The 14,563-nt window shown below is 33.5% G+C and overlaps 1 long non-coding RNA gene across 1 annotated transcript in view; it reads right to left on the reverse strand.

The window, feature by feature from the left end:
- Positions 1-289: 289 nt before the first annotated feature.
- Positions 290-14,563, reverse strand: part of LOC144300480 (uncharacterized) — a 118,189-nt gene continuing 103,915 nt past the window's right edge. Inside the window, exon 3 of the long non-coding RNA XR_013367156.1 lies at positions 290-2,046. This is a non-coding gene — a long non-coding RNA (uncharacterized LOC144300480). The remainder of the gene's footprint in view (positions 2,047-14,563) is intronic.

Below are 14,563 nucleotides of genomic sequence, written 5' to 3' on the forward strand. Positions count from 1 at the left end.
AATATGCAACATATTCACTATCATTTTATGACTCATACAAATTTTAGTGTTCACCTCTTCGTTTGCTTGTAATGTGGATACAGAGTATTCGCCTCTCATTAAGTATTTCATGTTTAATGATCTTAGATTGTTCTACAGTGAAAATGACAATAATTGTCCCAAATATGTTTGCATCTTTGTGGAAGTTTATTTACAATTTAAAAAAAGCATTGTTTCAGGTATAATTTATAAATTATATATACTTTTATAGAATAAACAAGTTTTTATTAAGTTTTTAATCTCATGAAAATAACACTATGCTTTGTACTATCTATTACTAATGACAAAAAGGTAGACATAGGCTTAATATGCAAAAGTTTGTGCCAAATCAAAATGATTTCACATACTGTATAAATAAAAATTTTATGGTTCAGATAGATAACAATGGTGACAAGTCCATTATACTACAGGTCCAGTACATTCATGACAAAAACATTTACAGCAATCAGTGTAATATGTTAGTTCCTGATAGTTATTTAGTTTTTATTAATTTATTATATTAAAATATAAGTATTGTGAATACTAAATACTTTGTAGTCTTGTTGACTTTAATTGCATCATGGTACAAAACGTGTGCATAAATTCATGTGTAGCTAGTTAAAATATTACATACATAGTACAAACATAGTCATTCTAGTCAATACTGGGTATCCAAAGAATTTTTCCTTAAAAGGTTTTCATTTGTTTTTTGTTGTTGTTGCTGAAGTTTAAGAAACACTGATTTACAACCACAACATTAGGAAAGTAAAATCTTTTTTAGGAACTATAGTCTTAACTTTATTCAAAAGAGAAATATTCTTGAACATAAACTATTTTGGGGATGTGAACATGAACTATTAAACACAAATATAATAGTGGAGGGAGAAATAGTAATTTCCAAAGTCGTCACAGTTGCTATGAGTTATAATTTTATAGAAAGTCCTATTAGTCATCACTGTGTGTGGGGTCTCTAACGAATTTCAGTCTGTTAACTAATTGGCTATAATTTCAATCACAGAGTATTTTGAAATGAAGTAATGATTAAACTTTACACATTTCTGTCAAAGGGTAACAAATCAGTTAATGAGAGGCCATGTAACTGCACTAAGGCTTAGATTATAAAGTCATATAATAAGCATTATAAATGCCACAAATTTGAATGTAGTCTGTGTTTTAAAATAGTCACAAATAAAAAACCTGGTGCCTCTACCTTATAGCATCGAAATTCTTTGGACTGCAAGTGAAATACATCTAACCTGATCTAACGAGCAAATAAAGGATCCACTGGCTTATGTAACCACAATAGGAGCAGAGAGAAATGAGTACATGGACTCATTTGCAGTAGAATTTGCAATGTCTCTCATCTTTGGTTCTCTCACTTGGTTAAATTGAATATCCCCTTTTCATAGGATTCAAGAAGTTGCAGGTTCATATCCTCTAACTTCTGAGAAGAGAGGAAAGGACTCTTTCTTCTCTCACTTCAATTTGAAAGTTTCCAGGAAGAGGTGTGATTGCCCAGACTGACTCTTTTGCTCATTCCTGTGCCAACGGCTAAGACTAGAGGCTGGAGGTATTTTTAATGTAATCATACACTTCCATTGCTCATGACTCCACTAATCACCATGAATAGGCAGAAAATCATTTAAGAATAGGTGGCTTCGACTCAGAAATTTGGAAGTAGGATATGTGATGGTACAAAAGAGAATAATGTCTCAAGAGAGGAGGTATTTTTCAAAGGAGACTAAGAGGCAAATACATTTTACAGTCAACCTTTGGTTGAACACACTCCAGACACCCAATCCCCACCTGCCTTCTTTTCACAATTCCAATAAGGTCCCCAAATTAACAAAATCCATCAGTAGTCATTTGCCCAAATAATGGTGGGTCCGTGATGTCACCAATGCCCTGGGCTCCTTCCATATTTCTTTTTACCACCTTTAACACATAGCTTTCATTCTCACATGTCCGTAAGTTAAATCTCTTGAATCTGTGAATTGGCTTGTACAACTTTAGCCTCACGACCACATGCTATCAGGAAAAAGAAAACAAGGGGTAGGGAAGGAGAACCAATATTAGAAAAGCTTAATTGTCATGGAAAAGCTATCAAATTTTAAGCTTGTATTTTTTTGGACAAAAGTGTAACATAAGGTTATGAGTTCTACAAAGAAAGCCGGAAAATGTTTTCTAGCTGGGCAGCTTGCTGCATTATACAAAATTCCGATAAAGAAGAATTTTTATTTATTTATACGTATTAAGTAATATTTTATTTATTTATATTTGTTGTATCAATAAAGAAGCAGCTTAGCAACTGAAATTGCGATAGCTCTTCCCTTTAGCACCAAGTTCAGGATTTCTTAGTAACTTTCATTTCCTTCAACTTTTAGACTTAGCTCTACAAACCTGTGTGATTAAAAACAACTGTAATCAGTTACCTGAAATCAAATGATGTTGAAGGTAAAACCAAAAGGAAAAAAAAAAGCTTTTCATTTTAGAAAAAGTACAAAGATATCGATATGCAATAGTCAGTAATTCATGACATACACCACATTCCACTGGACTAGGCAAGAAAGGACTCATTTCTTGGAATTGGACAGACCTCCCTGTCAGTCACTCAATTCCTCCCAGGTTCTACCTATTATAGGAGCTTATCTAAACAAACTGTCTCTGCGACTATGACTAGCACAAGTTGAGCAGCCACTTTTTGTTTCTGAAGTCCCTGAAAATCTCTTCAGGGCTTGAACAAGCATGGCCTTCACCCCTACTACCAAATACACATACCTTTTGAAATCAGGGACAATAAAAACTCAAAAATGTCTTTAAAATCAGTTTTCTGTCAATCTTAAATGGAATCAATTAATAACCAATACCAGAAATAGTGCTGGATCATCATTTTAAAATCTAGGCCCAATATTCAGAGGTCTGTCTATCCCTCTAGAGTTTTGCTTCTTAACAACAGGGGAAGTTCAGACACTGTATAAAGTGATTTCAATATGTACCAACGAACTAAAGCACAGTAATATATGGCATAGAGGGATAATGACCATTGCTCTAATTTTTTCTTAAAATAGCTTTCATATGAAGAGAGTACATAGAGGCAATCAAATGCAATGGTTGAAACACAGATTTGATGTTGAACGGTACTGGGTTTGAGACACAACTCTCCCAATTGGTAGATGTGTATGACTTTGGATAAGTTATATTTATGTTCCAAAACTAATTTTCTTACTGGTACATTAGGGATATTAGTATCTATATCATAAAATATTGTTAAAAAGAACTAATACATAGTGAATGCTCAGTAAATTTTAGTTATTATTATTTTGCCATTATTAAGGTTCAAATAGATTTGTTAAGGCGAAGGTACACACTACTACTCTACGAAATCAGGAGCCCTTTTTATGCAAGATTTTCTGGATATATTTTTCAAATATATTTTTGTAGCAGAACATTAATCAGAATATTGGATTTATATGCAAAAGCCACTGCTATCCCCTCTATCTACTGTGGTAAATCTACAATGGTCTAGAAAAATTGAGGTGAATGAAGTGAGAAAGAACAGCTTGCTCCAGTTCCTCCCCTGTGTGCCTGGCACCCAGATCTGGATTAAACATTCCTATTGCTGAAGGTATTTAGGAATCTGGGGGCTCTTGAGCTAATTGTGAGAAAATGCCCTTGATACACTGATTATGTGAATTTTTTCTTAGTAACACTTCTGTAATCCTAAAACATTTAAAACAGAACTAGGCATTAAACAAGTTAATGCCATTCTTGTGAAAATAGTTTGGGACAACCTATAATAAAATAAGCCTATGGGAAGAGATGAATCTCTGTAGGAAGAGAGCTAAAAAAGAAAAATAGGAAATTCTAGCAAAAACACAGAGATCAAAAGCAGCAATGGAGCCTAGAATGAAGCCTAGAAGTGAATCAGTCAAACTTGCTTAGGCTATATCAGGAGTAGATGAACTTCTTGTCCCTTTTTGTCAAGGGAAAAGAACAAGCATTTTGGGCTTTGCAGGAGAAGATGAAAAATCAAGAATATAATGTAGGTAGCTTTATAACATGAGATAAATACCACAAAAATTTTATTGATAAAATTTACAATATAAAAGTAATAATTGAGTACAGTTTCTTTCGTTTTTTGTAACAAAAGTCTAGCAAAAAAATGAAGTTTTTTTCTCGAAGGGACAACACTTTGCTTATTTAAGGTTCAAAGTCAGTGTTCCCTATCATGAAGTTGATTGAAAATTTTCATTTGTGATTTGAATCATGCTCATTTCTATACTGAATTTTGTCTCTTCCAAATTCGTATGTTGAAGACACAACCAAGAATATGACAATATTTGGATATAGGTTTTATAAGGATGTAATCAAAATTAAGTGGGGTCATAAGAGCGGAGCCTTACTTTGACAGGACTGCTGTTCTTATTAGAAGGAGAGACACCAGGGATGCATGAGCACATAAAAAGACCAAGTGAAGACACAGCAAGAATGCAGCTGTCTACAAGCCAGAGTCCACACCAGAAACTAATCCTGCCAACACCTTGATCTTGGACTTCTAGCCTCCAACACTATGAGAAAATAAATGTCTGTTGTTTAAGCTACCTGACTAATACAATCTGTAAAAACTGTTAACTCAGTGGCCATACAAAAACAGTGGCATGTAGGAGTTTGCTGATCCTAACTAGATGATCAAGAAAGAAACTATTTCTAGAAAATTTCCTTGGAATAAAACCAGTGATGTAAGGTAGTACATTCTAGCCCCATGGATAAGATCTTGCTCTAGAATCAGGGGCACTTAAGGCTCTAGCAGGTCCTCAATGAAGCCTTCTTTGGTTAGTCACTGTATAGGAACAATATTCCCTCCTAAAATTCAGAGATCATACTGTCTGTATTTCCCATTAAGAACTTACCCTCAATATTGTTATTAGACTTATACTGCTCTATTATTGTCACTTAACATTTTTTGTCTTCTAAACTATCATAATCTTCCTGAAAGGAAAAAGCAATGCCTTACAACCATCTGTAAATAAGTTAATTATTAAACGACCAGCATAGGAATTGGATTTTGCTCGGAGATATTCATATTCCCTGGTATTTTATAGCTATCTGGCTATTAGCTTTGCTTTACAACATGAACATGTATGGGTATGTCTCAAGTTATCCTAAATTACATTCTGTTTTAAAAAAGGAACAAATCGGGCAGCCCAGGTGGCTTAGCAGTTTAGCCCCGCCTTCCGCCCAGGGTGTGGTCCTAGAGACCCGGGATTGAGTCCCACGTCAGGCTCCCTGCATGGAATGGAGCCTGCTTCTCCCTCTGCCTCTGCCTGTGTCTGTGCCTCTGTGTGTGTGTGTCTCTCATGAATAAATAAAATCTTTAAAAAAAGGAATAAATCCATTTGTATGTCTTCCTTGGAAAAATGTTTATTGAGATCCTCTGCCCATGTTTAAATTGGTTATTTGCAGGAGTTTTTTGTGTTACGTTGTATAAGTTCTTTATATATTTTAGATGTTGACCCCCTGTCTGATAGATCATTGGATTAAGAGAGTATATATACTAAGTGAAATAAGTCAGAAAGACAAATTCTATATGATTTCACTCAATATCTATAATTTAAGAAACAAAATATATGAACAAAGAAAAAAAGATACAACAACAGACTTTTAAATACAGAGAACAAACTCATAGTTGCTGGAATGGAGGTGGGTGAGGGAATTGATGAAGTAGATAGAGAGCATTAAGAAAACAAATACTGGACAGCCCGGGTGGCTCAGCGGTTTAGTGCTGCCTTCAGCCCAGGGTGTGATCCTGGAAACCTGGGATCGAGTCCCATGTCGGGCTCCCTGGACGGAGCCTGCTTCTCCCTCTGTCTCTCTGCCTCTCTCTCTGTGTGTCTCTCATGAATAAATAAAAACTTTAAAAAAAACCCAAATACTATGATAATCACTGAGTAATGTATAGAATTGTTGAATATATTACACCTGAAACTAATACAACATTCTCTTAATTATTCTTCAATTACAAAAAAAGAGGAACAAATCTGTTTCAAATATTTTTAGGTTAAATAGACACATCTAACTTTTTTTTGTTGTTTTCTCTCAACACCTCTTACACCTCTGGAAAGAAGGGGATTGATGGAGGACAGTTGACAGAAGGTGGGTAAGAGTCCGTATATAGAGGTCCTATCCTAGTGTCTCATCTTTTTGGTGGTGTAGCATTAAAAATAACTGTGGAGGGGAAAGAGAATCTCACACATATAGTAATATGTTAGGTCACTTTCTTCTAGTCTGTCAGAAGACTAGAAGACCCATGCAGCAGTGACATCTTGGCCAAACTGTGTTCTGTCACTAGGAAGCTGCCCAGGAGGCTGAATGCATCCCTTTCTTGAGACACTAACTAAGGTATAATATCATATACTATCAGACAATATACCTAACTTTCCTCACCTCACCATAGCCAAACATTTATTCAAAATTCAAATCCACTTTATGTCACTCAAGAAAATATAACATCATAACAAAATTTTCTGTAATTCAGCAGATCATCTAAAGGATTTCCCATAATAAATTGCAATAATTGGAGGAAAACTGAGTCAAGAGGATTTTCATGGTTGTATCTTACCTTAAAAAACAATATTTTGAAATGGTATAACAAGGGACATTATTTGTACCTCAAATATATTTTCCTCTTCTCCCAAATTAATACAATTATTACATAAGCACAAACTAAAGTCTTTATTTCTCAGCCTCCTTTGCAGTTCTGTATAACCATTGGACTTAGCAGCCAACGTGACGTAGACAACAGTAATATGTGAGAATGTCTAGTCCCCATGCAATGGATAAGTAACATATAGCCAGAGGATCCCAGTAAAATTAAAACTTTAAGACTCTAGATAAATCTGGACTTTAGCATCCAAACTGATCTATACCACTGAGAAGACCAATAGACTAGGGCATCCATTCAGTTCACAATTCCTAGTACACTTTGTCAACAGGTAAAACATAGATTGTATTAAATTCTTCCCAATATTAGGAAGTCCCTTGCCAGCTCCTGGAGGAATCTGTCTAAAAGTGGGGTGAGGAAAGGTATCTCCATTCACAATACTACATGTGAAATGATGACCAAATAATTTATACAGAAAAAAAAAGGTATTAATGAATCATATAAATACAGAACTCAGAATCTCTTTGAGCCAACTGGCAAGTCATGTGGCAGTCTGCAGGAGGGGGGATGAAAACCAAATCTCAGAGACCAAGGTATTATCACTAGGGGGAAAGAAGACTAAAGCACATGAAAATGGGTTGCATTCAACAAGCCCCAGTTATCACTGTTCCAAAAGACCACTCAAAGGCCTCACTGATAGAGATCAGTGTGACTGAGTCAGAGTCAGAAAAGATCAGTGAAGGCCAAGAATCTGAATTCTGAGAATCAGCTAAAGATACTATCTCTGCCAATGTGAGCAAGGGATATAACTACGGGGGGAGAGGGGGAGAGTGAGTTTTGGTTCAGAAATCATGATGAGTCAAGAGGAAAAAAATGGAGCTACAATCAGTTTTATAGTGGTTTTATTCTTGGATATCATCATTTAATTAGAACTCTGCATAGGGAATTTTAATAGCTGAAAAAATATCTCAATAACTCAGTTTCAAATCATTTAACTAGAAATATCAATCTCTCTGGAAGATATTTTGGTTTGCTTATCAAAGTCTAACTTCTAAACTATTCTACTTTACTTAGCTAAATGATACACTTAGAGTAAAATACCAATTATTCAAACAAATTACTTAAATATATAAGCAATGGTGAGAATTAACAACAGTATTATAGCTAGAAACCTTTTCTGGAAATTGATTTTCTCTTATTAAGTCTTGAGGTTTTATCCTATTTAAAAGCAAGTTTTCACAGATTTTATTTTATCCCATAAGACAGCAAATTTTTAGCTACATAAGAACTCCTCTCTTTGAATGTAGTATAAATTATACCTGTTAAATTATTTTTAAAATATTTTACATATGATTTTCTAAGTTGTATTTTATTGATTCTATTTTATCAATATGCTTTTTTAAATCCTATTTAGGCAAAAACTGTTTAAACTGAATACTAAGAACAATACATACTTGTGAAGAATTCAGCTTCTTTTCTAAATGCTTTTTAGTTATATAAATAACCATTGCTTTTAGCAGGTTTTAGAAATAACCGAGTTTCTTCTTAAAAATAGTTTTAAAATGTGTGATTTTATTTAAAAATGATTTTAAATTTATTTTAAAAATTTCAATATTACGATCTTTTTTTTTTTTTTTTAATTTCCTAAATCCTTGAGAGTAAGTTAGCAGTAGAATACCTTGGTACTCCAAACGTTTTAAAGTGCAGTTCTTAGCAAAAAGGATACACCCTAATATAACTACAGTACAACCAACACTGATACATTTGGTGGCAATTTTACTGAAGTGATCCTGCCTCCTTCACACTATAAACTGTCAGGCTGTATGCAATATCCACAAATTTCACTCTTAATTTTTTTTTCTCTACATATTTGTGATTCTTGCTTTCAACAGTAAACCTGTGGACATCACTACATTGCAGGGGCCTCTGTGTGGACTTGTTGGTACAAAGAACCAAACTATGGGTCTCCTGGGCCTTGAAGTTGAGTGTGTGTGTGTGTGTGTGTGTGTGTATTATGTGTGTGAAATTTGAACAATCTCCTCTGAATGTAAACAATCTCATGTCAGTGCCACTGCTACTCATTGGAGATGTTTTCTTCATTCTTCTTCAGTCCCACATATTTTGCTGAATGACAGCAGCATCCACATCTCATGCAGATGCTCTCCTTATTTGGACTTTGATACGCCAAACTAGGCCACTCCCAGCATGGTTATTCCCATTCTTAAATAGATGATCTTTCTAAACTACTTGAGTGATAAGATTCTGCACTGCGTGGAAATACTTTGCTCATTCTATATTGAGTATATCTTGGAATGATTTATTCAGCAAGAGAAGAAAGAAGTAAGGAAGGAAGAGAGAAACTAAGCAGTGGCAGAGTATTTAAAACTATATTTAATTCTTCTCTTTAAATTTTATATATATATAATTTCAAATTATTTAATTAATTAAAATTATTTATATAAATAATATGGTTCACATATATCCTTTTATAACTACTGTACTCAAGGTTTTGAGAAAAAGTTCCTTAAGAAAAAAGGCATTTAATATATAAGAATAGGAAACGCTAAAAGACAGAGTCCTATATCTCAAAGAATATTCAATTAATACAAATTAATTATACCAGATGAAAATCTATATTTTTTCCCCTATGGAAACTTCACTCTCAAGTAATAAAAGTAATTATACTTCATAGATAGGAGGGATCTGAGAAGTTCTAAAAATAATCTTCTACACTGTAATAAAAGACTTTCTAATTGTTAAAGCAAAGTCCTTTCCTGCTCCTGATTTGCAAGTCACTGACTTAGAGATGCTGCTTGGGTTCAACCAATAATAACTACAAAAGGAAAATTTAATTAAAAGGCCACTTTATAATTAACGAAATTACCTGAAATGGAGATGAAACAACTCTAAAATTCTTTCTTTTTTTCTGAAGTTATTTTCAATCCATTGTAGTTACCTTCATCTGGATCCTGAGCCACAGGCTCCTGGATACAAAATAAGGGAGGACTGTCTGAGAATTGACCCAAGGAGGATTAAAAGCTCTGGAGACAGTTATTGCATTTTAGGAGCCATGGGCTTGTCAAAAGACTGGATAAAAATGGAGGAAACAAAGCAAGTCAAACTTAATAATACCAATTTTATGTATTTTGGACCAGAGTCTTCATTGTTAGTGCTTTGATTTTTAAACTGGAGCTGCCCAAAGTTGTCATTACACTTCTGTTGTGATTACTTCCTCAAAAGAGTTTAGCTCTTCAGTCAATTTAATAATTCATATTCACTGGTCACTAAGGTTATATTATCTTCCAAATATTCCTAGAAATTTTCCAAAATCAAGAACATTCAGAAAGAAAAGGAGAGTAAGGTTCTGTATCATGATTTTGGAAATTCTGCTTCCAATATAACTGCTTTTTCTTGTGATTTAATTAATTTTCTTTGTAGAATCCTTGAGAATTATTTTCCTTTATTTTTGAAGTCTAATCATTTTATTAGCATATTTCTCAAGGTTGATGATTCCAGATAATTTTCCCAGTTTCCTAGAGGACCCTTTCCATATATGGGTTCAGGCTTTCTATTTCTGGAAATATCTTTTCAATCACAATTATAAAAATTAATTTTATGCCAATGTGGTATTTTAAGCTTTAGAAACTCCAATTATACAAATACTATGCCTTTGTTGCCTGTCTTCCATTTACCATGCTCTTACTTGCTCTTCTCACCTCTTTACTTTTTGTATTCTTGGTTGTTCCTCTGCCTTTCTTAAATTATTATTTTGAGATTTTGTTAAATTTCATTCTTCATGCAGTTGTTATTTCTGACATGATTTTTTTCAATACCTTCCACTTTTTTACTGAATTTAATCCATCTTTCCTCATTTTTTTTCTTTTTTCTGATTTTAATTTTTAAATTTATGATTCAAGATATTTTTGTTTTTTATTTTTTTCATAGCCCTAAAGGCTTGAGTATATTTAACTAAGTTTGAAGTGTTCCCTCATGGTCATTTTTTTGCTACATGTTTTTCTTCTTGTTATTTTCTGGAGAGATGAAGAGTTTTATCAAAGTTCACTAAATTTGTTTTCTGATTTTTCTAAGAGTTCTGTGCAGAGGGATGCCTGGATGGCTCAGCGGTTGAGTATCTGCCTTTGGCTCAGGGCATGGTGTCAAAGTCCTAGGATCAAGTCCCACATCAGGCTCCCCATGAGATGTCTGCTTCTCCCTCTGCCTATGTCTCTGCAGAGACACATGAATGTGTCATGAATAAATAAAATCTTTAAAAAATTCTGTATAGATTTATAGAGTTTTCTTTTTTGTTCACTGTTGTGAACTGTGGGTGTTTAACAAAGCTTCTAGCTCAATGGCATCCTCTTTTGTCAGTTCAGCAAAATACATCAAAATCCAGACCTTTAGCAGGATTTTTTTTTTTTTTTTTATGGTTAGGGAAGAGCTTGTGTCTTTACTAGTTGGTTCTTTGTTCCTGATAATACCCTAAATTTTCTCCTTTTTTTACCCAATGGCCCAAAAATTCCTCTCATTTTTCTTTTCTCTGCTGCTCTTCTTGGTCTCTTCTTATTCACTGCTATCATGTGAAGATTTTTTTCTTTGGGGTTTGACTGACCTTTTTCTTTTTTTATTTTCCGTTACTTTGAAGTTCAGTCATTCTTTGTTTTCAAGTCATACTTAAGGCAATTTGCTAATTGTTTTTTTGCTGTTATTTTTGTTGTTGTTTTATGTTGCCTTTTTTATAGTGTTGAATTATACGGGGTGGATATATTGAAAGATGCAGATTTAGACAGTTGTTTTTATCTTCAGCTACCTGGAAGTTCTTTTTCTTTTAAGTTTCTGTTTTCATTTGGCCTATGACCTTTAAGCAATGTTATTTAGACTGAATTAAGTGAGCAATTTATATTATTTACTATTACTATCTCCTCCAGTAATCAAATATACATGTTACGTTAACAAGGATGAAATTTAGATTGTTCGTAATGCACTATAACCAATAAAGTGAAACTTGAACAAAATAATATCTAATCCTGAAGTTGGAGATTTCCATTCAATTAAACACAAGGTAGATGTGCTGTGTAATCAAGGAGAGCCTTTTATATTACCAAATTATACTCCTGCTGTACCTTTTATGTAGTTATAGACAAAGGAGTTCAGTCTTATGAATTTCAACTGGGTAGTTTTTACTAGTAATAAATTAAGTTTGAATACATTAAAACATTTAAATGAAACTGCACTATATTACCCAAAATGAGGTAGGTGTAGGTCATTAGAGCATAAATTATTACCCATTTTAAAAATTGCTAGTTTCTTGTTTTCTGGCAAGAAAACAGTGAGCCATTTTAGTGACTTGGCAAAGCCAAGTGTATTTTAGCACAGTTTCAAGATAAAAACAACTTGTCATGTCAATAGCTGAGGCAAAGAAGTTAATGAGATGTAGTTTAGTACCAATATATTCTATTTTGCCATGCAACTGAAGAAAAAGTAGTGCTAGGTTTGACTCTACATTTTACTTTACCAATGACAAATTACAGTGATTAGTGGAAATAACCCTTATCTAAATAATAAATAATGTTCTATTTTAAAATTTGTTCTCACTTGCACTCAGCTTCTTCTTTCTAGTATCCTTATCAAGAAAAACAAACATCATTTTCCTCTCTTCCAAACGTCTATAAGATGCTAATGTTATCTGGAATTTACATGATGAATTGTTACTAAAGATGTTCAAAATCCTTCCACATGTATTGCCCCAGGGCCCATCTTCAGCCACATCACAGCCATCTCCTCCTTTTTTTCTCTTTATCCACTTTGCCAAAGGTACTAATTTTTCTTTATTTCTGCATTTGTGGTTGCAACCAACTAATCTATCCTTTGGGGATTTCTCTTCCTCAAAACTTGAAGTCAAATGGGGATGCTGTCTCCCTTGTTCTTTCTCTTCTTTCTTGCCACTAAAAATAAACAAGCCATTGGATTTTACTGCTAATCACTAAAAGGAAAAAAACCAAGACTTCACAAAATTAAATACAAACAAGTTGCCAAAATTATAAATTTCCTACTTCATGGTTCCTGGAAAATGATTAATTTTCTTTTCTAAAATTGAAATTTGAGGCTTTTACACAAATTTGCCTGGCTATTAATTTTTATTCTTGAGATAAGGCTCATCAAATACATCAATATTCCTTATTTTTATCTGTCACAGTGCACTGTTTGAGATGCTCTTATAAGATATCCTACCTCCCAATCAGAAAATATCCCAAAGTTCAGCCCTCTTTTATTCAAGTGGGCAATTTGCATGTCATTAAGCTTCAGACTAAGCCAAAGGTTTTTCTTCTGGGTATCTTCTTGAGTCTCTTTGAATTTCAGCTCGGTCGTTTCAGTTTGGTTTCTTCTTCTTTTTTTAATAGAGTTTATTTTTATAGCAGTTTTAGGTTAATAGAAAAATCAAGTAGAAAGTACAGAGAATTCTCATATTCTCTCCTGTTTGTACACATGTACAGCCTTCTTCACGATCAACATCTCCCACCAGAGTAGTGTGTACATTTTTTATAATTAATAAACCTATATTATATTGACACATCATTATCATCCAAAGTCCACCACTGACATTAGAGTTCTTGGATTTGCACATTCTATAAGTTTGGACGAATGAATAATGACTTGTATTCACCATTATAGTATCATACACAATAATTTCAAATAATTTCACTGCCTTAAAAAACCCTCTGTGCCCGCCTATTCATTCCTCTCTTTCCTGATCCCCTAGCAACCACGTATTCTTTTACTGTTTCCATATCTCTGCCTTTTCCAGAATATCATATAGTAGGAATCATACAGTGTATAGACTTTTCAGATTGGCTTCTTTCATATAATATGCATTTATGTTTACTCCATGTTTTCACTTCCTTTTAAATAAGTTTTATTTTTTAGAACACTTATAGATTCAGTTTTGAGCAGAAGCTAGAGAGGTTTCCCATACACCTGCTGCATATATGCACAGCCCCTTCCATTACTGATGTCACCCAATAGAGTGGTATACGTGTTACAATTAATGAATCTACATCGATATATCATAATCATGTGAAGTTTACAGTTTATATTAGAGTTCACTCTTAATGTAAATTCTATGGTCTTGGACAAATATATAATGACATGACTACCATTTTAGTATACAGAGCAGTTTCATTGCCTTAAAAATCCTCTATGCTTTACCTATTCATTTCGGCCTCCTCACTAATCCTGGCAACTTTGAACTTTTTACTTTCTTCATAGTTTTGCTTTTTCCAGAATGTCATATAGTTGGAATCATATAGTAGGTAGCCTTTTCAGATTGGCTTCTTTTATTCACTATCATGCATTTAAGACTCTTCAATATATTCTCATTTCACTGATAGCTCATTTCTCTTTTGAGCCAAATAGTACTCTATTATCTGAATGTACCACAGTTTATTTATTCATTCATCTATTAAAGGGCATCACAGTTTCTTCCAAGTTTTGCCATCACTTTATTTCTCTTTACTATGCATATTTAATAGCTTGAAATTTTTATTTTTTTAATATGGGTGGATGCAAACTCTCTAGTTCTAGGAATGTTATCAGATGGTGAGTTGTAGGATCCTTTTCAAGCTAATCTTGTGACATTCCATAAACACAATGCTGATGTATTTATTTATCCCCATCCAGGAGCATATCTCTTCCATCTCTAAAAATAATAATAATGCCTTGGAATATTCTGAAATCAGTCAATTGGTAATAGGTTGACATTTTTTTCAATTTTTTAGATCATAAACTGAATATATTTCCTCTCCTTTTATAAATTTTAGAAAACAACCAGATCATGACACAGTGAATTCCTTTCTACAGCTTAACGTCACTATAATTTTTGGAAAA

The sequence above is a fragment of the Canis aureus genome, chromosome 28, assembly GCF_053574225.1.
Source record: "Canis aureus isolate CA01 chromosome 28, VMU_Caureus_v.1.0, whole genome shotgun sequence".
Lineage (NCBI taxonomy): Eukaryota > Metazoa > Chordata > Mammalia > Carnivora > Canidae > Canis > Canis aureus.